The sequence below is a fragment of the Vicugna pacos genome, chromosome 30 (assembly GCF_048564905.1).
Source record: "Vicugna pacos chromosome 30, VicPac4, whole genome shotgun sequence".
Lineage (NCBI taxonomy): Eukaryota > Metazoa > Chordata > Mammalia > Artiodactyla > Camelidae > Vicugna > Vicugna pacos.
In genome coordinates, this window is record NC_133016.1 from 23,768,085 (window position 1) to 23,791,775 (window position 23,691).

Sequence of the window (23,691 nt, forward strand, 5' to 3'; positions counted from 1 at the left end):
TCAACCAATCCATCGATCATGTGGAAAACACTCAGGTACAGCAGGTATAAAGCAAAGCTCAGACTCTCAAGGAGCTCAAAATCTCATAAGGAGACAAAATACAGATGTACAAAGTAAGCATTTAAATATCAACCTCGCTGTTCAACACCAAGAAGAGTGATACGGAGAGTGAACTACTGAGAAGTTTCTGGCAAGATTGATACACCTGTCATGTCTGGACAGTCTCCATGGAGGCAGTAGGACCCAGGCTGCGAGGACAGAGAAGGGGCGACAAGGTCACTTCAGGCAGGGACGAGCAAGGCAGGAATGGAGAGTGTGTTCAGGGGTCAGGGGGCCAGGGAGCAGGCAGAGGAACAGCAGGGTAGGCAGCGGGAGCAGAGGTGCTAAAGGTGGGCTGGGCTTAGAGTCTGATTGTACGTTATCTTCCCTGGCTTCTTCAGGCACCAGGGAGAGAGCTGTGAAGAAGCTAAGAGAGGCAGTGAAGTTTACTTAAATGACTGGGTGGTAGAGGTGGTGGTGCTAACAGAGAAACGAGATCCACAGACAAGCATCATTCTCACCCCAGCAGGTACTTGCTAGGAATGCAAATTCTTGGGCCCCAAATGTTCTGTGATTCAGGAAGGCAGAAGGGAAGGAATGACCTGGGGTAAAAAGAATTTCAAGCTTGGAGAAGGAGCTGGGTGTGGGAGTCAAGGCTCTCAGGAACCGGGAAGTGTGTAGACCGCAGAAAGGCAAAGGCTGCTCAGCACAGTGGGGCTGCAGGGACCCGGACACCATCCAGACAGCTCCCTCAGCTGGCACATGGGGGAATTAGGCCTACAGTAACAACGATTAATTTCAGGAGTCGAGGCTAAAAGGTGGCAGGGATCTAACGAGAGGTAAGTATTCGGGGCCGTTGGCTAGGCTGGCCCTGAGACACAGACAGAGGCTGGGAACCATCTGCGTGGAGCCTGAAAGCAAAGTGAAGGTAATTAGAAAGAAAAAAAGGGGGGGGGGAGTTTACCAAAAAACAGTGCTTTATGAGAATCTAGTAAGTGTAAATTTTGCTAGGAACTTCCCAGTTCCACTAGTATGCAATCATTACACAAATAACTAATTACTTTTGTTACTGCTGTCTGTCTTCAGCGATGTTAATGGGAGACAGATTCAGAATACAAAGTGTCAAGAGCTCTTTCTAACCCACAGCTGTGACACGGTTTTTGGCTTGAAGCTCTAAATGGATGGTGCAGGATCCTCGTGGCCCCTCTTCTTAGTAGCTCTAGAGGCACAGTCACCCCAAGTGCAGAGTGGCTAAACAGGCAAATTGTTCGTGTGCTTTAGGGAAATAATTTTAATTCCCTTTCTTGGACAAAGGTCTCCCTGCAGCGAGAAAGGGAAGGCAAAGATTATGATGAACCAAAGAACGGAAAGGCTGGAAGAAGGGCTGTGTCCCTCTAGGGGTCCAAGAAATACCCCGGGAGGGCCCACGTGTGCAGTAACGAGCCACTAGGTAACAGAGGCCCCCAGGGCCTGCCAGTGACTGTGCTGGTCCTGTATGGAGCGGAGAGGGACTCCCAGCCCCACAGGGAAAATGAGAAGTGGGGAGGGAGGGAGGAAGAAAGCTGAAGAAGACTCCAGAGCTTCCCAAGTCATTCCAGTGCCATTCTTGGTCTTCAGCTATCACTCTCTGTGCCCACTTCCCTGAAGGGGGGCAGGACCGTCAAGGCAATTCAGAGAGACTTGACAGCCACACAGCAGGCTCAGGGTCCTTCTTTATTCAAGTGCCACAGAGCAAAACGGAGCAAGTAAACAGCCCACTAAAGAGAGAGTATTTTTATCGTCAATATTATAGCAGAAGAGAAGAATACTTCAATCTGCTTTCCAGAACCAACAGAGAGAGGCTAGTAAACAAGGGACAGGTGATGTGATTACAAGCCAAGTGTGACCTGGATCTCAGATCGCACACCACCGAGGAAGATATTCACGTAGAGGTAATGAATGTGCAGATGTTAATATCTGGAAGCTGAAACAAAGATCAAATCTTCCATTGACAAAAGCCTATTCTTTGCCATTCTTGAATCCTGCTCTCACCCTTTCCTGTGCGAGAACACAGGTTTTATGTTTCATTTCTCACTGTGCTAGAAGTTTAAAAACTGGCTCACCATACCTAAAATGGAGTATTGGCTTCAGGACAGGTTAGAAATTGAACTGCACTGGTATAAATCCACGTGATAGCAATTTTTTCCCATAATTTTCTTATGAAGGGAACATTTCACAACTTTATGAATAAGCAATAGCACTGCAGGCAGGTTGAAAAAAAAAAGATGTTCAGAGGTGGCGAAGCAGTGGTACCAACCAACCAGACTAGAAGCCCAGGAAAGAGTGAATCTTCACGCTCTGAAGAGGGCAGCCCCCGGAGCCCCGGGGCTTCCGCTGACACGGGTCACGTCCTGGGGCAGGCAGGGCCAGACCTGTGGAACGGTGGTCAGAAAAAGCCAGGCAAGGAGCTGGGAGTCATGGCGGTTTCTATTTCCTCCGCGGCAGTGGCTCTGTATGCTGCGGAGATGGGCAGAGGAGGTGCAATGGCAAACGTCAACTGGGGAGCCAGTCGGGGCCTTAGGAGCCCCCGTGCCTGTGTCACTCACAGTCTGAAAGCCGAGGCTGGGCCAGGCAGGGCTTTTGGACTCCCGTCCCATTTAATCCCCCAGCTTAGACAGACTGGAGGTTGTAAAAGGCCGGCAGTTGGTACTTAAAGCTGATCACGGCCATGGTCATCCTTACCGATTATCATGCAATGGAAATAAACACTATGATAAGGAAGCATAAACTTCTGAGACTAACATGCATCTCTCCCATCTAGGCTCTGAATGGCATCATGGAGGGAAAATCCAAGACATCTGAATTTTAGACTTGGCTCTGACACTAATAAATTTGGACAAATAACGTCACCCCTTTGACACTTGGTTACCTCATCTGTAAACCATTACTGCCGATGAGGCCCGCTCGGCCCGTGGTGGGGAACTGATGCTGAAGGCTGGCTGTGATGTGTAAGTGACTCACATGGGGCTGGGGGACCAAGGGCCAGGCAGGCTGCTGGGCCAACCCCTGCCTTGTCCACAGAGGCATTGCCGCAGAAGGGCCCTAAAAGAGCCCATCTCCTGCCCTGTGACAGAGGCCACGGCCAAAGGAGAATTGGGAACAGAGGGACGCCTCCCTTCTCCATTTTGGTCTCCACCAAACATACATTCATTTCTGTATTTTTCAAATCGATGCCCTAGAAGACAAGTAAAACGTGTACGTGGAGCATTTGAAGATTTATAGTCATTTCCAAACCACGACAGTGGTTGAAGAGGAAGGAGTCTTAAGTTTTATAACACAGGCCTAATTATTCTAAATTTACATATTTCAATCAAGAAACATGCATTGCTTATCTCTTAATTTACTTTCAGGGACTAAGCATGGATAATTCAGTTTGTTATACACTGCAAGCATGAACATTAACTAAAATTGGAATTTACCTTGAGGATACTCAGAAACATTTAAAGGGTATTTCTAAGGGAACTTCTAAATTTAAATAATCAATATATTATGTTTCAGTATTTGAATATTCCTATAGAACTACTGTATGCTCAGCATGAAAGGGATGACATCTGGGTTCTGGGGCTTTTAAAATACTGCTTTACTTTCAAAAGCAGCACGTGAAGGAAGAGAGAATGCTGTGCTTACTGCCAGAGTGATTTACACTGTTGATGCAGCTTCCACCGTTTCTCCATCCTAGTGAACGTACAAAACACTTTCTGATGGAGAAGGATGTTAAGATAAAACCTCTGATTGAATCTCTCCTGTGAGGTGACCTGTTCACCCATGCATCCTTCCTTTCTTTGTATTAATATTTACATTTTAATTATAACCACTGATGATTTAACAAATATGGCATTTTAATACAATGGCAGATACAAATTAATGGTCTTCTTTGCCATCTGGCTAATGGGTCTGCCTCATGTGTTGTGACTATATTGAGAGCCTGACCAAATGGCGGACTCTTGGCCGTCTTCCTGACTGTTCTGGTGGTCAGGGCTGCAGCAATGCAATGTGAGGCACAGGTGGCTGCCACACAGCGCTGCAGGGAGGGTGCGGGGCTGGGAGTCAAGCTGAAGATTTACTCAGTACCACCGAAGGCCCAAAACCTCCCCCAACATTTTATTAGTGATGACCCCATACACAGAAGTGGAGAGAACAGTGTCCCCATCAACCCGTCACAAGTCATCAACTCATGGTCATTCTTGTTTCGGCCACCTCAGACCTCCCTCCTCTGAATTATTTTGGTGCCAATCCTATAATTTTATCCCTGGATGTTAACCTATATAGTATCGAACAGGTAAGAACTTTTTGCTCTACTTTTAAGATAACCCCAAATTAAGTTATAGAGTGACCCTTTGTATCATAAAAGTATTTAACAAAAAATATGAAATATGGTCTTTGCCCTTAAGTGATCTTAACAATTACCTGGAGAGTTAAGATGAATGCCAATGGAAAAAAGAGTCACTAAACAGCAATTCTCCAATGTAACCTATTGTTAGAAGACACAATGTACTAATGGCCAGTTCTGATGTAGATGGATTTTAGGATGTGCACAAATGGGTCCAAGTGACCTCTGAGCTTCATCTGCTTCCTCTCCTTTACACAAACCATCAGCCTCTGCCAAAGTGAACTCCCGAAGGTCCTCTGCACACTCCAGGCAATTCCCGCCTCCATGCTGTCTCCAACTCTGAGCTCGCTCTTTGTGGCCAAGATGTCCTTCCTACCACATTATCATTTCCTACAGAGCTGGCTCAAATGCTTCGCCTCTTCCCGAAAGTTCTTCATGGTCCCCTCTGGTGCTTGGTGCCTGCCTGCCGCCCCACCCCCTACCCACAGGCATCTGTCTGCACATTTCCCACAAGGAGTCTGGACTGGATACGGGTTTGTATATGGTTTTCACTCACTACCGGATATACATGTTTTGAAGGCAGCTTTGCTGAGCGAGGAATGTAGCCCCCTCCACCCTTCCCCTGCCAGGGGCTACGGTGGCTTCGAGTGAGAGACACAGACTCTCGCTCAAGGAGGGGGCAGAGGTAGGAAAGTATTCTAGGCAGAAGGAATTATTCAGAAACTTGGCCAAACAAGAAAACGTTGGAATGCTCCCATACATCGACCTCTCGGAGGAACTCCTGGGTAGCGAGGGGTGCACGAGCGATGATGACATCTGATCATGGTTCTCTGGCCTAAAAACATCCCATTGGCTTCCCAGTGAAAACCACTGTCACAGAAGATACCAAAGGGGACAGACTCTGCACCAAGGGGTTTATAACCTAGGCATGAAGATAAAACATCTATTAAAAATCACTGTAAGACAAGGTAGAAGTGGTAAGTATTACGTGAAGTATACAAATTAGCATCATTTATAGGAGTCCAGGGAAGGGAGAAATTACTTTAAATGGGGGCATCAAGAAAGGCTTCAAGGAAGAGGGGCACCTGGGGGGTCAGTAAACTATGGGTGGAAGTCGGGCATGCGAAGGGGGGGGAGGGCATTCAGGGCAGCGGGGGTAACAGAAGAAAAGGCACGGAGGCAGAAAAGCACAAGGTGCCCAAGGACTAGCCAGTGTCAGGCTGTCTGGAAAGTGGGGAGTAAAAGGGGGAGTGACGTGAAACAAAGCTTACAGGCAGGTTTATGGCCCTTTACTGAGCCTGCTGGAGACTCCAGTCTGTGAAGAGGCGGCACTGATGTATGTGAGCAGAGCAGTGACGGGAGTGAATGGGGCTGTGGAGGGTACGTGGGAAGCGACGTGATCCATCTGGATTGAGGAGGGCAGTGACTCAGGTCCCAGGACTCGAGCAGGGATCCAGGTGACTGAATGTGCACCTGAACCTGAGAGACGACGGCGGGGTGTGTGTGTGACGGGGGGAACAGAGAAGGGGGACAATGCCCCTCCCCAGAGAGGGAAATGAGGGCTCAGAAGCGACAGCTCCAGAAATAAATCCAAGAGACTCCTCTGTGGATGGTCATGCGTTGTGTCCGATGACCTTTGTTACTTTTGTTTTTCACTAGAAACAAAGGCGCAGACAAAAAAATCCTGTTCCATCCTCTGTCTGGCTCCACTCTAATGAGTCTTTATCTCTGCGATACGGTTTCTTGGAGCCCGGTTGCCCCTGGGAAGGGGCTCCGTGCAGCTGACTTCACGAAGTCTTTATATTTAGGTCAGCAGGAGCTGCTCACACAAGCCCCCGGTCCCGCCAGCCTCACAGATTAAGCACGCTGTCTGAAAGGGTTATCACAATTCTGGTTCTCTGGCCTCTATCTTCGAAAATGAGAAAAGGGAAAAACGGAGCCTGGGAGAAAGTCCTAGGACCTATTTCTCAAGGGAGATATTTTCCTTCACTTTGCCCATTTCAATCTTTGATCGTCAGCCTGTGAATAGTAGACAGCAGTAACAACGGCTTAGGAACAGCTACAGACGGGCTGTCAACGACCGACTTTCCCACACATGTCCAGCTCAGGTTCAGGACCTGTGCACAAACGCCCTGGGCAGTCCCCAGACCCTGACTCTAACATCTCCAAGGCCTGCAGATGCACAGTGACTGATGGTCAATCCTCCTGCCGTTAAGTGTGAGCCAGGAAACCGCCTCCCACATGTTTGGGGAAAAACAGCAAGCCCTGAAGTTTCCAGAGACGAGAGTTAAACTGGACTGGACTTAAGATGCTCCATAGGACCCACCCTGGTTCCCATGCACAGAACACACATGGATGGTTATGCTGTTTGCCCCCAACTCTGCCCTTGAATTATGTGGAAAGAAAACAGGAGTCCTTGGGACACATTAGGGTTAAGGGTTCCAGCTTAGAAAAACTGATTCCAGTGCGGGGGTCATCCTCTATACAAAGTTTAGGACAACTTGCTCCCTTTCAGAAATGTGCATGCAAACTTCATTCCCAGGATTCCTCCCCACTGCATTTCCTTTTCACTTCTGCAAATCACAGATGGGAATGGAGTGGGGGTAGGAAGGAGGAGATCAGAGTAAAACTGGAAAGCCACTAAGGTAACCTGCTTTATCGAAGGGTAGAAGGCAACAAAATTCCCAAGTAGGCGCTTTCTGTATCTGGAATATTCTGCCTTCATCAGTTTTTATTCATCTCTCATTTCCTCTTTCCCCAGTGTGGCAAATTCTAGATTGAACCAGACCCCTACTAACTGGAACTTCCATGAAAGCACACTTATTTTAGGACAAAGAAACAAAGATGAGAGAACAAGCACATATTCAGTAAGTTAAGAAAAAACACAACATACTTCCAGGGAACCCTCCCACTAAGATTATTATATACTCTGCAGGACTGCACACAGGTCTGTAAAAGAACTCACGTTAGAAAGATGGCGGAAACACAAGATTCTGATTATCCACAAAAGACAAAAAGCACCGTGGTCCTCATCTATGCCTAAAGAACTCCCCTCTTAACTATTAGAAGCTTTAGGGTGCAGGTTGTACTGAAGGTGCAGTTTGTAAGTAAATGAATGTACAGACAGAACTAAAGAAATACGTGAATGAAAGATGCTGTATCACAAAGCCGAGAAGCTGAGTGCAGTTCAGGGCAGTCCCTGACCCAGAGGAGCTTCCTGTCTAGGGGACAGTCATGACACAATGACAGTTCGAAGTGTGCAGGGCACCAATAGCTGGGCTAACAAAGTGGTGGGAAAGGCTCTGCTGAGGAGGTGCTAATTTCTATATCCTAGAGAAAGAGGTGAGTTTTGATAGGGAAGAAGCATTTAGACATTGGGGAAAAATACACATAGGGCCCTGTGTGCAAAAACAATAGTTTGTAACTTTATCTTTAGGAGACAGTAAAACTGGTCATTCCCCAAAGGACCAGGCTTTTATTTATGTTTTACCTTCTATAAACTGACAGTTTATAATTTATAAGCCTTTTAGAGAATCTTATCATAAAACTGTACACATTATAAAAAAATTTCGTCAGAACAACTGCATTGCCTAGAAAAAAAGCAGCCTTTTTAAGGCAGTTTCTGGCTTGGAAATATGAATTCTCTGATTTCAACAAGGGATGTTTCATAAACCTACTCACTGGCGAATAAAAATTAACTTCTGAGATTTCAATTATTTTGAGCTACTCTTTTAATTCTAATTCTCCCAAAAGCCATTTATCATTTATAAAGAAAATGTCTTTGAAAGAAAACATGCAAAAATTTATATCAAATACATAATTCTGAAAATAGATTAATTTTTGTGGAGCTCTCCAAGCAAGTTCTATGCATTCATATTCCCTAAACAAATTGTTAACAGTAAGAAATTTTACATTCACTTTTTGAGGGCCACTCTGAATTTTCAGCTGTGATCTATTTGATCAAATCCTACTTGAAAGTTAAAAAAAAACAAACAACTGTAGCAGACTGATGCACAGGGATTTTTTTGGCTTTGTGCTTTTATGTAGAGAAGCTAGCATGTATTTGAGATCTCTAGCAAGAGTATATTAAGTTCTATTAACAAATTTTTTGGGACATTGTGTTCTAAATATACATTCTTCCTTTTTAGACTTCTAAATCTGCATTGAAATAAATTTAGTTTTAATTTTTCCCAAGTTCAAAATTGTAGTTTCTCTCTTTACTTTTTTTTTTCAAACTTTTATTACGGAAAATTTCACACACACACACACACACACACAGTAGAGAGTATAACATAATGAACCCAATGTACCTATTGGCTAGCTTCTAAATTATCAACAGTTCGTCCGAACTCTTATCTACCATATTTAAAAAATATAACCACAATAATGTACCGGAGCTTAAATAGTTAAAATAATTACTACTATATAATATCTATCAGGGCATATATTTCCCCAAATGTCAAAAAGGCTTTTCTGCAGCTGGCTCATTTGAATCAGGACCCAAACAATGTTTACAGATTAATTTTTTTCTTTTTCATTCCTGCAACATTTAGTAACCACCTGATATGCATTAGGTAATGTGCTGGATGCTAATCTCAGTTTTATTTACCAGTTTTATTTTCAGATGCTGTTTTGCAATTCAGCCCTTGGTTGCTTATTATCTGTCTGGTATTAATCTGCAGCCATAACCAAGCACTGACTCTTAACAACACAGATGCCCAATTCCTATGGGCTGCTAAGCTATAAACGAACAATTTTCTCAAACTTTTTACTTACTTGTAGGATTTAAATTAGCAACATTCTTATTTCTGAAAGCACTCAACTGTTTAAAGTATACTTAAAGTTACTTGTTTAACTAATTCATTAGTAGATCAGAGAGAGTAAGTCAAAAACACAAATGGTCTGAAAGTGCTCACAGGCCAGTTGCAAGCTCTGGCCAGGGGTTCTTCGCACGGCACAGCACAGCACTGAAATGCCCACAGAAGACTCGGGCCTTCGGTTTAGAGAAAGCAAGGAAATAATCTATCTTCCCATTCCCACTGGCTTTACAATTGCTGACTCCAGTAACTCCCAAGCCCAGCCATTCATCATGATAACCTCCGCTAACTCCTGCTGCCTAGGCCATCTTCTTCCTTCTCTCTCTCTTCTTTTTTTGGTAAAACAAACAAACAAACAAACAAACAAACAAAAAACTTAACCATGTTAACCAATTTTAAGTGTACCATTCAATAGTGTTTAGTATATTCAAATTGCTGTGAAAAAGATCTCAAGAACTTTTTCATCTTGCAAAACTGAAACTTCCTAACATTAAACAGCCCCCCGTTGCCTTTCCCCACAACCCTTGGCAATTACCATTCTCTGTTTCTATGAATCTGACTCTCTTAGCTACCTCATAAAAGTGGAATCATTTGTCTTTTTGTGACTGGCTTATTCCACTTAGCATAATGACCTCAAGGTTCAGCCACATAGAAGCATGTGACAGGATTTCCTTCCTCTTAAAGGCTGAATAATATTCCATCGTATGTATGTACCACATTCTGTTTATCCACTTGTCTGCCTTCTGGCTACCATGAATGGTACTGCTAGGAACAAGAGTGTGCAAATACCTCTTCAAGAGCCTACTTTCAGTTCTTTTGGATGCATATCCAGGAGTGAATTTGCTGGAGGATACAGTAGTTCTGTTTTTTATTTTTTGAGGAGCCTCCAAACTGTCTTCCATAGTGCTTGCACCACTTTACCATCCTACCAACCGTGCACAAGGCTTCCAACTTCTGCACATTCTCACCACCATTTGTTACTTTTTTTAACAGTAGCAATCATAATGAGTGTATTTTTTAAATTAAAAAAGCGGATAAATTAGGAGTTTGGGATTTGCAGATACACACTTCTATTACAAAACAGATAAACAAGGTCCTATTGTATAGCACAGGGAACTATATTTAACACCTTGTAATAATCTATAATGAACAAGAATATATAAATGCATAACTGAATCACTATGCTGTACACCAGAAACTAACACAACATTGTGAATCAACAATACTTCAATAAAAAAATTTTTAAAGAAAATTTCTGTTACATGCCTCATAGTAAAATAAAATATACTGTTCACTGAAAAAAAATTTAAAACAGGGATTAAAAAATTATCATTAGCTCCACAATCCAAACACAACAACTGGTAAACATTCTGATATATAACGTCTACCCCTCACTTTATTTGCAGGGCAAGGGAGGCATAGATCGTATTTTAGGAGAGGTAACATAATTTAACTTCCACATGCAAATGGAAACAGGGAGAAGGGTCTTACATATTGCTAAAAATATTTTTATCATCTTCACTGAAATCCCCGTCTAACATTTCTATCACTTTCCACACTTTACTCACTTTTAAAATAAAGGTGTCTTCGTGGATTCCCTCACTTTTTCAGCCTTGTCTGTTATGAAATACAACACACATACAGAGAAGTCCACAAACACAGACAGGTGAGGACTGAGCTAGTACGAGGCGAGCATGCGTGTAGCCGTGGCTCAGGTCTGCCAGAGAACACTCGCTCGTTACCGCCATCCTGACTGTCACAGCGACCACCTCCTTGCTTGGTTATGCTTTACCACCAGATGGATTCCTTAACACCATGGCTGAGTTCTGCCTTTCCTTGAACTTCATGTTAATGAAATCTACAGTATACATCCTTTTGTACCTGGACTCTTTCCTTTAGCGTCGTGGTGAGGTTTGCACACGGTGGGTTCGCTATGGTCCACTCACTTGCATTGCTATCCAGCACTCTATTGTCTGAATACACCATAGCTTTTAAATAATTCTACTGCTGATGGACACTGGTTTGTGTCCAGGGTCCCACTACTATGAACAACGGTGCTATGTGTCTAACGTCACATGCGTCTCCAGGCCTGCAAGGGCACGCACTCACGTTAGGCGTCCACCTAGGAGTGAAACGGTGTACATTTGCTCAACTTCAGTAGACTGGTCAAACTTCTTCTGAAGGTCTTCAATAACCACATGACCCTCTATCAAACCTTCACTGGAAACTGTTAAAGCCTATTTGTGGCCATCACACTTGCTTTTTGTTCAGACCCACACCTTCCCATCACATCACAATGAAGACACACCCAGTGAGGGCACTGTGTGTGCTGGGTTCCAGGCTGAGTTTTGAGGCTATAAAAGGCAGATGACAGGTCCTGGACAACAGGTGTTACAACTGAGTTGGAAAAAAAGGGCAAAGAGATAAGAAGGCAAGTCTTAACAGAGGTTGCACGCACTGAGCAGCAAATGACTGGTGTGGTTTCTGAGTGCTATGGAAGTTGGGCAGAGGAAGGGGCAGGGTGATGTGTGAAAATCCAGGGGAGGGGACCTGATCCTGGCTAGGCCTTGAGGGAAACGCAGAATTGAGATGAACAAAGGAAGGCCATGGCTGGGAAATTCTGCGTTTAGAGAACAGGGAAGGACCGGTGTTTCTCTGAAACAACGATCCAGGCCACATTCAGGTGCACAAGGGCAGAAGCTGTCTTTTAAAAGGTCAGAGAGTAAACCTGCAGCGAAACACGATGTGTAATATCATCAAAAGAATTAAAGTCTGCTAGCTAAAAACATTACATGTAGTCACAAATGTGTATTCAAATACAACTCCAAAGTGCAGTTCTAAAAATACTTACGGTGCTAGAACACTGAGCCCCCAGGGCCTAGCCTGAGAAAGCGATCCCTTAAGGCCTAGACAGACCTGTGATGTTACCGTCACAGGCCACGCAGGACTCCAAAAGTGGTCCACTAGTAAAGACATTCACAAAGAGGTCATAAAGAGGACAGGTCAGGGAAAGAGTATTTGAATGAACACAAATATATCACCAACAGCCAGCGAAAACTCATGGTGTCATCCTTCTATATAAAGAGCAGCAAAGAGCCAATTACTAGTAATAGTTGGACTTTCAAAAATTTTTGAGGCTGCTTTGATGGACGATGTAGCCTGATGGCAGGAGTTCCGGCACCCCTTGAACGCAGAGAAGTGTCACGTAGTACAGAGCAGCCAGGAAACCTGGCTCTGGGCCTGCATCTGCCCCTGCCAGCCTTGTGACCTTGGGCCACGAGTCAATTCTCATTGTCTCTATTCATAAAATAAGGGGGCTGAACACAGGGTTTCTAAAATCTGTCTTAGCTCTCCATTCTAACAACTAAGGCTGAGAGAAGGGCTATTCTGGTCCACTTCCTTAAGAATGAGAAACGCTCAGGCCTGGCTCCTCTGTATCCTTCCCAGAAGCCTTAAGCCTGATGACAGAGAAAGGACACAGTCTGATGCTGTTCCTGAGAAATACAGGGAACTCCAGAGAATACTTTGTCTTAAATCATCCGAACGCCGTTTTTGTTAGCCCGGGCCGCTGGAAGTGAGCCGCGTAAGACAAATCAAAGCCACCAGAGAAATGAACCCTGGCGCTGGGCTGCTTCTGTCACAACTGGAATATCACACGCAGCTTTCGTACGCCGAGGGTGAGAGCGGACGCTTATTTATTCATTTCTAGGAAGAGGTGGAAATTTAAAACAAGGACGTGGCTTCTCCTGTTTCTTCTCCAGGAATGATTACATTTCAAACCTTTTTTATTTGACTGGAAATTGGAACACTTGGGAGAGAGAGTTGGGGCCAACTTTAGTAGTAAATGTGAAGGTAGCTGCGTGGAATTGATAGGTCTTTTCATAAACACATATTCTAAAGCGTCTTTAAGAAAATACCAGAATCAGGGAAAAATCTACAATACCAAGTTTTCGGTTTCTGTGTATTGGGACAAGCACGTATTCAGAGGTAACATGAGTGGAACAAATGCAGGAACGCAGTACGTTGGTTACAAAAGAACAGAGCTTTAGAGATAGATAAGCTGGCTCGGCCTCACTTTCCAGCACAGAACTTTCTAGATGGAGGGAGGTGTGAGTTAAATGAGATAACTTAGTCCTGACAGAGCAACTGATGTAACCATGAAAAATGGTGTTCCAAACTGTAAATTTTTATAAATCAAATCAGTTACTCTTTAAAAGAATTTTAAAGTTACTATTTAAGAGGATCTTGCTATGATTCCTTCCAAACTAAACTATCAAACCAATCAGCCACTGAAATAAAATCATTTAGGAATTCGTCTGTTTTGAGAGTTCAGATTAGTGACTTGAGCCTTCTCTGGACGCAGGTCAGTGACTGCTGTTCTGAAAGATGAGGTCTTAATGTTTCTCAAAGACAGAGATGATATCAACTTGATATCCTATAACTGCCCCACCTTTTCCTCAGGGTCATGACCTCTATGGATTCTTCTGATGTCTTTCCATGAATAGTATGTAAAAGTTCTTACAAGGTAATAAAAAGTAAGATTCACAGGTGTTGTTTTTCTGTTCCTTCTCTTGTTTTATCAGGACCAGCGGCCCTTGATTTTCACCGTCAATGTACTAATTTGCAGCAGTTACGTTGTGGCTTCCAATCTATTTCAGACTTGGGAACCAAATGGCCAAGCTTGTAAGACTGTGTACCACGTGGTAAGCAAGGGGCTTGTAACCCTAGCCTAGTAATAAAATGCATGGAAAGGATTTTGATTGTTTAGAACTTCCAGCTGTAGTTCTTGGTTTTGTCCTAGAAAAGCAAGGTTGATAGATAGATGGGAAGAAAACATTGGTGAACAACTGAGTGCTCACTTTGTGCCAGGAGCTATGCACTGTCTCTTTTAAATTTCCCCAGTCACTCAGGAGGTAAGCAAGGGTATGAGACCAGACCCACCTTGAGGTGAGAACCTGATGTGCAGTGAGGGTGTACTAACGTGGCCAAGACTGCGCAGCTGGGGGTACCCTGCCGGCCTCTCCACTTATGTGCTCGGGGCGCTGGTGTGGGATCTGTGTTCTGTCGGTATTCCCTGCTCAATTTCAGTCAGGGAAACCAAGGTCTCCCCAAGTCCTTCGGGGTTTGGGCTGTCACTTTCTTTTGTCATTTGCGTCCCTTAAGGAAGTAAATTACTACTTAAGATTTCCCATTCGGAAAAGAAGAGCTGTTTCTCTGAGTGCTACTTTAGAAACTGTGCCCTCCTATACAGGAAGGCTCTTTCGGGGAAAACCTCCAGCAGAGTGCCGTGCAGACAGGAGTTGCTCAGTCAACGCTGGTTGAACAAATAAATGAAAGGCAAGAAAATCGCTCTTGGCCAATAGCAGTTCTGTAAGAAGAGGAACGTTAGCTACTGGATGTTGGAGATATTTATTAAAGGACTCAGAGGTCTGAGGACTGCGGGGACAACATAAATAAGGACGATGATCAAGAGCCCATGTGGTTTTGTGTTCCCCATTGTACCCTGATCTGAAAAACCCTCAACATTGGTTCAGTGTTTTTCTTCAACAGGGACTGTTAACAATGAGAGGCTCTATGAGGGGATGTGGAGAACATGGACAAAAGACTAAAATACTCCCTGGTTTTTCATTTTCAGATCCTGCAGCTTAGGGCTGGGATACAGATGGTCAGAGAGGAAGGCAAATTTTTCATGGTGCCTACCTGCTATTATTTCTCATCTCTGTATCAACAGGAAGAAGGCTGAATGCACAAATTTGATAAGGATGATATTTATTTAATGGCAGAGGTTGTTGGAAACAAGAAAAAGAACTAGACATACTATCTGAATATTTTCCTTATGAAATTTCTCTCACGCACATTTTAAAAAAAAGACTGTGCTTTCAATCCCCCAAATACAGTCTTTTGCTACAAATGTATTGAAACTGAATGGAGAAAAATAAGATCACTCTTGACTACAAGTAACCACCCACCTCTGTCTGCGTAACACTCTGGGATGCAACTGAAACCATGGACACAATGCTCCACACGCAATTCAAATTTGCAAAAGCTTATCTCTGAGTGACGAAGAGAGAACGCGTCATTCGTTTACCCTTTATGGAACCAGTCTGTCTCTTTGGGGTTCAGATTATAAGCCAAGCCATCAACCTGCAAAGGCTGAGGGCTGGCTTTGTGATTCTAAGTGTATCTCTAGCAAACAGGAGCCACAAGAAACTAGTGCCCACTGATAGTAATTCTTTACTAAGTTGCAGGCCTGAAATAATCAGGGCTAAAAGTTGAAAGAAAAGTATCTCTAAAGAGGAGAAGAAATAGGAATCTAAGGAATTCACTCCTGGATACTATCTAGTGTATACACTAAATATCAGATATTTAATGTCAGAGAAAGGACAATAATGGTGAGACTACAAACGACCTCATTTACAGTGTCTTGTCATAGTGACTACTGAGAATTAAATAAGGCTGTTTCTAGCTGCTACTGCTATCAATTAGCCAGCACCACGTCCACAGCCATAATAACTGCCATGTGCATGCTGCATTACCTCTGGGCCTGCTAATTCCAAACAAAGGAGGTTGTAGCTGTAGATGGCACTGAACAGACCAGCTACAACTGAATGCCCTGATAGTCAGATTTTGTTTTACAAAATGAAATGATTCAGTACGTCAGAATATTTTAGATAATTCAGCCTAGTTCCGCTCCTTAAACATACGAACTAGATTATACACTTTGTAATAATTTAACCTTCACTTACCCAAACGATTCCACGCCATGCAAGTACATGTTTCTTTTCATTCTCGTTACCTCTAGTTTCACAAAATTTAAACAATGATCTCTGGTCTAAGTTACAAGGTTATGTTGCCAATATGGCGATGTGTGTCATGTATAAAGGCTTTCATTTTTCAAAATGAAAAAAAAAATCAGTTCTATGAAATTGACACTTCAGTTTGAGAGATGAAGATATTAACATAGAAGAAAACCCCATCCCAAAGGATCATCTTTTACGTCTGTAGAAGCAGCCCCCAGACCCACGCCACGGCCTGCTCCCCACTCCAGCCCCTGCCTTACGGGGTTCCTCAAACCCTAGTACCAACGAGGGTTCCCACGGAGCAAGACATGACATGCTGGACAACAATAAAGGGTTAACGCTCCTCCTGAACTCTGGAAGAAACCAGATTTCGTCAGTGAGGTTTGGCAATGTGAGAAACCCTGTAACCAATTTCATTTCCTGATAAATGAATGGTCCACAGGGGAAAGTCCGCCAGTGAGTCTCGGAACTGTTGAGAGCTCAGACTCCACTGCGAGGCTCCCTGAAGGAGCCAGCCTGTCTATTGCTTATCGCTGCTGAGCCGGCCAGCCCCATGCAAACATGCAAACAGGGCAGCTGCCAGATTCCATTTACAGCTCACTGAAGCGCGAGCAAGAGGGCTTCCCAAACATGTGGTATCCCTTTAAGGAATGACGCCGCCACTGTAGATCCCCTTCTTCATACTGGGCTTTTTAACCTGTAGGGCTGCAAACATATGCCTATTAGAATTATTTCAGAACAGCAGGTTTAATGGTCTTCATCCTTTAAACTTTCTCTCATCCAACCAAAACCGAAATATCTTCAGCATTCAGTTTGGATTTAGAGTACGGGAAATGCAACATCTAAAAACAACACACTCACATAAATAAGAGTAAAATGTAGAAAGTCAGTCGGATGGGGGTTACATAGCAAGTACCTCAAAGTGCTAAAACAAGGTTACTTGAAATGTAAATAGCATAATTAACTGCAAGATCATTTACATTTTAAGCTTGAAATGAATAAATATCGATATGTTTAAGTAAATGAAAAGGCAATATAACCATAGATGCTATATTTATGCTAGAAATGTAAAAAAAAAAAGGTAAAGAACACTTCACAGTAATCAGACTCAAAGCATAAACTTAAAAATACGTCTGCTGAATTCAAATACATTTTCATCAAAGGTTAACTTGACTGACTTAAAATCTCTAATCTCACTCTGCTTAGGAAACACACCCAATTACTCCACATAAAATGGCCACATGAACACTTGAAGGCAGGAGAAGGGAAAAAGCCCTAAATAATGGCTTCAGGCCCTTAATTATAGAAAATAAAGAAAACAAAATCTGAAACTAGTGAGCTTTCAAGAAGCTCGCAGGCTTGGTCTGGCAGTAAGGAAACCTGGAGCTGATTAGCCTCACCCTTGCAAACACACGTCACAGCAGCAATGAGGAAACGCTGGCGGTTTACAGAGAGGGATAATGTGAATTTCGTCCACCGAGAAGAACGCGTAAACCGAGGACAGAAGGAAAGCCAACGAGCCCTTTAGCTTCTTCAAGCATTTAATTCTTTTTTTTTTTCCCCCGGTTCTTCATGGTTTTAGGACATCAAGATGCATTCTTTCTTTGGCTTCAATGTTAGATTCTTGGTGACACAGAGTTGAGCTGTCTCCAGGCCCAGACTAGCAGAGAGAAGTCTGTGCATTCACTTGTGGGCAGTCGGTACTAAGTCTGCTTTATTTAGGTCAAATAACCTGATAACAGAAGGAAAGGCTGCAGAGAAAGCGTGTTTCCTAGGCTGTCTTAACACCATCTGAGTTGTGACTCTGATCAGTCACGTGCATTGAAGACCGTCTCTTTAGTACCAAGGCTCTTTTGGTCTCCACAGTTTATAAATCAAAAGCCAAAAATGCATTTCTAAATATTATGATTATGAGCTACTTCAAATCTTAATTATCTACATATATAATAATAGTGCATAGCACTTTTAAATTCAGAAAATAAGCACAACTGAAAGGTTTAATTTAAAAATAGGGCTCATGACCTGTGGTAGGAGAATTAGTCTGGCTCATACCTGAAAACTGAGTTATTTAGAGGATGATCGTCAGTGCTTTGTGGCACAGAGCTACAAATGACGACTGAGTTTAAAGGCCAAAAGCACATCTGAGGCCTTTAATTAATCTCCAGAACTGTTTCTTGTAAATATTCTGCAAAGCACATGAGTTTCTTATACAGTAAGTTCCGAGAGAACTAAAACATCTTTCTGTCTCCTTCTGAATGTGGCTGCTTTCAGACTGTCTCAAATTCAGAAGCTGGAAGGGGTGGGAGGTAGGAGAGGGGAGTGGAGGGCTTCAACAACACAAATGCCGAGACTGCTGTGGAAAAGGCCTGACGTGACAAGACTCACGGAGTTCTGATAAGAGAGGCCGCCGACTGCCCGAGGGGAGGCAGACAGGGCAGGGCTTCCGTCAGATGTGCATCAGCTAGGAGTCCAGGAGGTCAGGGACCAGCTTCAGTGCTGCCTCCTCGCTGGAGGATGGATGATGAATGAGGACCCATGATGCTAGGGTGAACAATTAGGAACCTGAGGAATTTATTCTGAGGCGGAGCCAGGGAGATCCCCCCCCCCAATTCGTATGCTTCTCCTTCCTTCCAGGTTCTTTTCCATCCACAACACTTTCCCGTCTGAGAGCTGAGTGTGCGGCTGCTGAGGAGGGAGGCTCTGCTGGCCTGGCTGGGGCAGACCGAGCCTGAATGGGGGACACTCCCCTGCTGTCACTACTCCTCACACCTCTCCTCAGACTTTCATCCAGGGATCAGAGTCACTCAGAAATGTTTAATTAAAGCAAGAAAATATGGCCATGACACAACCGAGGAAATGTAAGTACCGAGAGAGTCAGTGAGAGATGAACAGGGAGGCAATGACAGGATCAAGAGGAAAACACACATTTCTGGATCCTGACTTGGCAAACTGGCAACGGGCGTGATGAGCTAAACTACAGATGTGAAATTCTATCCGTGTTTTGATGATAGGGGTAGTGGCTAATGCTAGAAAATATCAGAATTTTCCCAACACTAGGAATTCAAAACATTTACTGCTGTGAGCCTTGGAAACAAGGAATGGTAGTTGAAGTTTTGAGGTAGGGAAGCAGACGGATCAAAAGAATGTTTACTCTGTTTCCTAGAAAAAAAAAAAAGTTTTATGAAGTGCTCTTTCCAGTGGAAGACACAGTTATTATTTTCTGCTGGGAAACACTCTGGCTAGTTTACAGTACGGATCTGCTATAACATGGGAAGAGTTTAAAGCCTATACACTTAAAAGCTCGCTAACACGTATTTTCCTGTTGCGGCTGTGGTAATGTTGATCCTCCATTTAGACAGAGCAATGTCAGAAATGTGTTAGCAGGAGCACCCTGTTACTGCAGAAGCTGAACAACATTAAAGGGAGTTTAAAGCAGGCAAAGCAAGCAAACAAACCAGTCCAACCCACCCTTAATCTTCCTACTCAAAGTAAGTAAATATTTGCATTTGGGGGAATAATCTGTCTCTGTATGGGTGCTTACATTTGGACGGGTGAATACACACTTACGTGTGTATGCATAAATATAAATATGAACACAGTTACAATCATATGAAAAGCATTATGTTTTGTTGGGAGTCTGGGAGACACATTAAGAAGAACTGCCATGCATTTCTACTTCGAGATGACACTATAAATTATTTCCTACTTTTGGTTTACTCCCCAGCTATAGAGATTATGCCAGAAGTAACCCACTGAAATATGTTTTGCTAAAACATACTATTGTAATTGTTCAAGTAATTCACAACTCCAGTGTAACAGCTAGAGATGTGCTGCCTAGGCCACATAAAATGATTTTTCTGGAGCCATTTTACTTTTTATATGAAAAGTTACATAAAAACATAGCAACAGTATAAACTGCAGAAGGTTCACATCCTGAAGACACCTGGGAAGAAGGGAATTGTACATTCTGCTTTAAAAAAACCTTTGAAGTCACTGCATGAATGTGGTACCGGTTACTCCCAGAATTCTCCCTAGGAGTGCCTGTCACAGTGCACAGCACTGCTGCCCGTCCTGAGAACTCTGACGGATAATATGCCTAGATAGAAATCTTTCTCTTGTTTCACCTAAAGAAATTTTTTTTTTTTTTTTTTTTTTTAGTGGAGGTCCTGGAGATTGAACCCAGGACCTTGTGCATGCTAAGCATGCACTCTACTAATGAACTGTATCTGCCCCATAAACTTGGGTTTTTGAGGGTGGACATTACGTAGCTTTTGTTATTACAAGGCCTATTCCCAGCTGTGAAAGCAGGGACATGGAGAAAGAATGCTCTTGAGTCCTCTGAAATCCAAATCTGAACTCCTTAAACAATCTAACCATAAATTAGTTCTTTTCTCAAGTGGTGAGAACGTGGTACCCTGCACAACAGGGGAGCTTCACAGAAGTACTTTTTTTCTTTTTCCTTTTGGCCATGTTCTTCTGGTCTCCAATTATACTTCTGAATTGAACTCTGGAATTTATTACGTGAAAATGACCAGACTGACTGCTTCCTTCTTCTTTTGCTTGAGATTATTGCCATACAATAAAAGTCACTAACTTCAATGTTTGATGTGATGAATTTTGCTGTTTGTATATAATTGTGTAACCGTCACTACCACCAAGGCATAGATGAGAAGCCCCTCTTGCCCCTTTGTACTTGGCTCCCTACCCTGTCCCCCTTGGCCCAAGGCAGCCACTGATCTGTCTTTGGTCACAGTTTTGCCTCTTCTAGCATTTTCTTGACTTCTAACTATCTAATTTAGCTTTTAAAATAATTTTAATGTTTTAAAAATTACTAAGACTTGCTCTGTGGCTCAGAATATGATCTGTCTTGGTAAATGTGCCCTGTGCATTCAAAAAGAATGTGAATTCTGCTACTATTGGTTGAGATGTTCTATGAATATCAAGCAAGTCAAAATGATATCCTATGTCTTCACTGATTCTTTTTTGTCCAGTTCTACTGATTGCTGAGAGGAGAATGTTAAAATCTCCAAAATAATAGTGGTACTGTCTAGTTCTCCCTTTAATTCTGCCAATTTTTTGCTTCATTATTTTGAAGCTCTATCTTTGGTGCATATACATTTACAATTATTATGTCTCCTTTTGTTGAACTATCCTTTTGGTCATTTTGAAGTATCCCTTCATCTTAGGTTTTGTTTTGAAAGTTTTCCTAGCTGATATTAATAAAGCCATTTCAACCTTCCTATGCTTACTGTTTGCATGGTATTTCCTTTTCCTTCTATCATTTGCTTTCAGCCTATCTATCCTTTTATATTTAAAGCACATCCTTTGCAGACAGTATACAGCTGGGTCTTATTTTATCCATTCTTACAATCCCTGCCTTTAATGAGTATTTAGTGCATTAACATTTAATGTAATTATTGATATGTTTAGGTTGGTCTACCATCTTATTTTTTTTTTATTTTATCTTTTTACTCTATTATGCTGTCTGATAAAAACATTTTGTCTTCTATACTTTTATAAATACCATCAACATGAATATTAACACCTTTTCTGAAGTTCAATAATCTTACCAAAAACATTGTATTTATCCTTTGAAATTGTCTTGCAGATGCAAATATACCTTCATTCCTAATCTAATTCAGATTCATAAAGTATGAGGAAATTATCTTGTGCAACAATTTTTAATAGGATATTCCTAATTGACACAATACCCAATTGAATGGGTGTTTACCATCTAGATTCTTTTTTAATTTCTTTTCTTAGGATTCATTTATTCCTAATAAAATTGTATATTCTAAATGAAATCAATGCATGCTTGCTTTCAAGCTACAGTTTATTCTCTGTTTTGTTAGAAAAACAGAAAGAATTGGTAGCAAATGAAAATAAATTTGGATACAATTATGTCTAATCTGAAATGTTATTATTAGAGATATGACAAGAGACTTAGTTTCTATTTGACCAGAGAATGGAAAATATAACCAATAATTCCAAGAGCTACAACACATTTAAATTCAAAATTCCCACAGGATTTTTTACAGCCTGTGATGATTGTGCTCATGGGCTTAGATAAAGCCAAAACATATGAACTGGAAGTATGCGAATATCAATTTCCATAAATAAAAAAGAAAACAATTTAAATGCAATGACATACTCGTTTCAGAAGCTTATATTTGGTCATAAGATCAACATAAAATGAAATTTGATCATTTTTCATCAGAATGGTTCATCATTTGTAATACATGTCATTTCAATAAAGTCTTGGGATATATTAAAGGTATTTGAAAAGATAAGTTTTTTTTTTCATTCTGTTTAGTTATAAATTTGGCTTTGGGGGGGGGTTCTATTATCCTTTCAACTGAAATTGAATTCTCTCCTCTACTTCTCTAAACTGCTAACACTATAAAATAACAAAATCTGTTCACCTGTATCTTGTATAAAATCAAGTGACTTTAGAACTGTAAGGAGCCTATGGATCATATGTCCTTTGCTACACATGCATCAGTAGCTTCAGCTTCACCTGACAAACTGTATAAAGTGCAGAATCTCAGACCATCACAGACTTACTGACTCAGAATCTGCATTTGCACAGAACAAAAGGTTTTAATTTTGAGGAAGTCTAATTTATCATTCTTCCCATTATAAATCATGCTTTTGGTACCAAGTCTAAGGACTCTTTGCCTAGCCTAATGTCTCAAAGATTTTTACCCATTTTTTTTCTAAATTTTTATTTACATATCTTTTTATTGAATATAGTCAGTTTTCAATGCAGTGTCGATTTCTGGTCTACCATCTTATTTTTTGTTTTCTTTTTGAATCCTCTGTTTTGTTCCTTTGTTGTGCCTTTCCTACCTGGGGAGGGAGGAGACGGAACTGTCTGAAAATTTTTTAGATTTCTATTTTAAATTTTCTGTTGCTTTTTTTAGCTGTTGATTTTCATATATTTTTTCAAATAATGGCTACCCTAAGATTACAATATATACCCTTAATCTTTTACAGTCAAATTGTAGATAATAATTTAGTACTTCATGTAAAATACGGAACATCATACAGGACCATATTACACAGGACCATATTCATCCTTTGCCATCCTTTATGCTATAGTTGTGTGTGTGTGTGTGTGTGTGCACGTGTGTGCACATTTGTGCAAGGATGCTATGTCTATATACATTATAAATCCTACAAGACAATGTGATAACCTTAGTTTTAAGGATTTATATAGTTCATTTAAAAATTAAGAGAAAAAAGGCTGAGTTAAAAGGGTGAGAGGAAAAGGACAGAGGGAAGGATAGAGACAGAATAAATATGAATATTTTGCATTTATCCCGATATTTGCCACTTCTGGTAAATATTCATTTCTTCTGAAAATCTTGAGTTTCTGTCTGGTAACACTTCTATTCAGCTCACAGAACTTCCTTAGCATTTTAATAATGCAAGTGTGCTGGCAACAAGTTCTCTTACTTTTCTGTTACCTGATAATGTCTTTATTTTGTTTTCATTCTTGAATAATTTTTTCATTAGATATAGAATTATGGGTTGACTATTATTTTTCTTTCACACTTTAAAGACTTTGTTCCATTTTCTTCAAGACTCTACAGTTTCTAATAAGAAGTGGTGTTAATTGGATTGTTGTTCCCCTGTATGTACTACGCCATTTTTCTCTTGGTCT

General features: G+C 41.9%; 1 protein-coding gene and 1 long non-coding RNA gene across 8 annotated transcripts in view; one reads left to right on the forward strand and one right to left on the reverse strand.

Annotated features, from left to right (window-relative positions):
* DYM (dymeclin) overlaps positions 1–23,691 on the reverse strand; it is a 317,249-nt gene that overhangs the window by 12,665 nt on the left and 280,893 nt on the right. The window lies entirely within an intron of this gene.
* On the forward strand, positions 11,589–15,182 carry LOC140690534 (uncharacterized). Of its 2 annotated transcripts, XR_012065847.1 has the most exons (4): positions 11,589–11,656; positions 12,673–12,902; positions 13,809–13,928; positions 14,861–15,182. It is a non-coding gene; the product is annotated as an uncharacterized lncRNA (long non-coding RNA). The 2 variants fall into 2 exon arrangements; XR_012065848.1 differs by lacking the exon at positions 12,673–12,902 and having other exon boundaries at positions 11,591–11,656.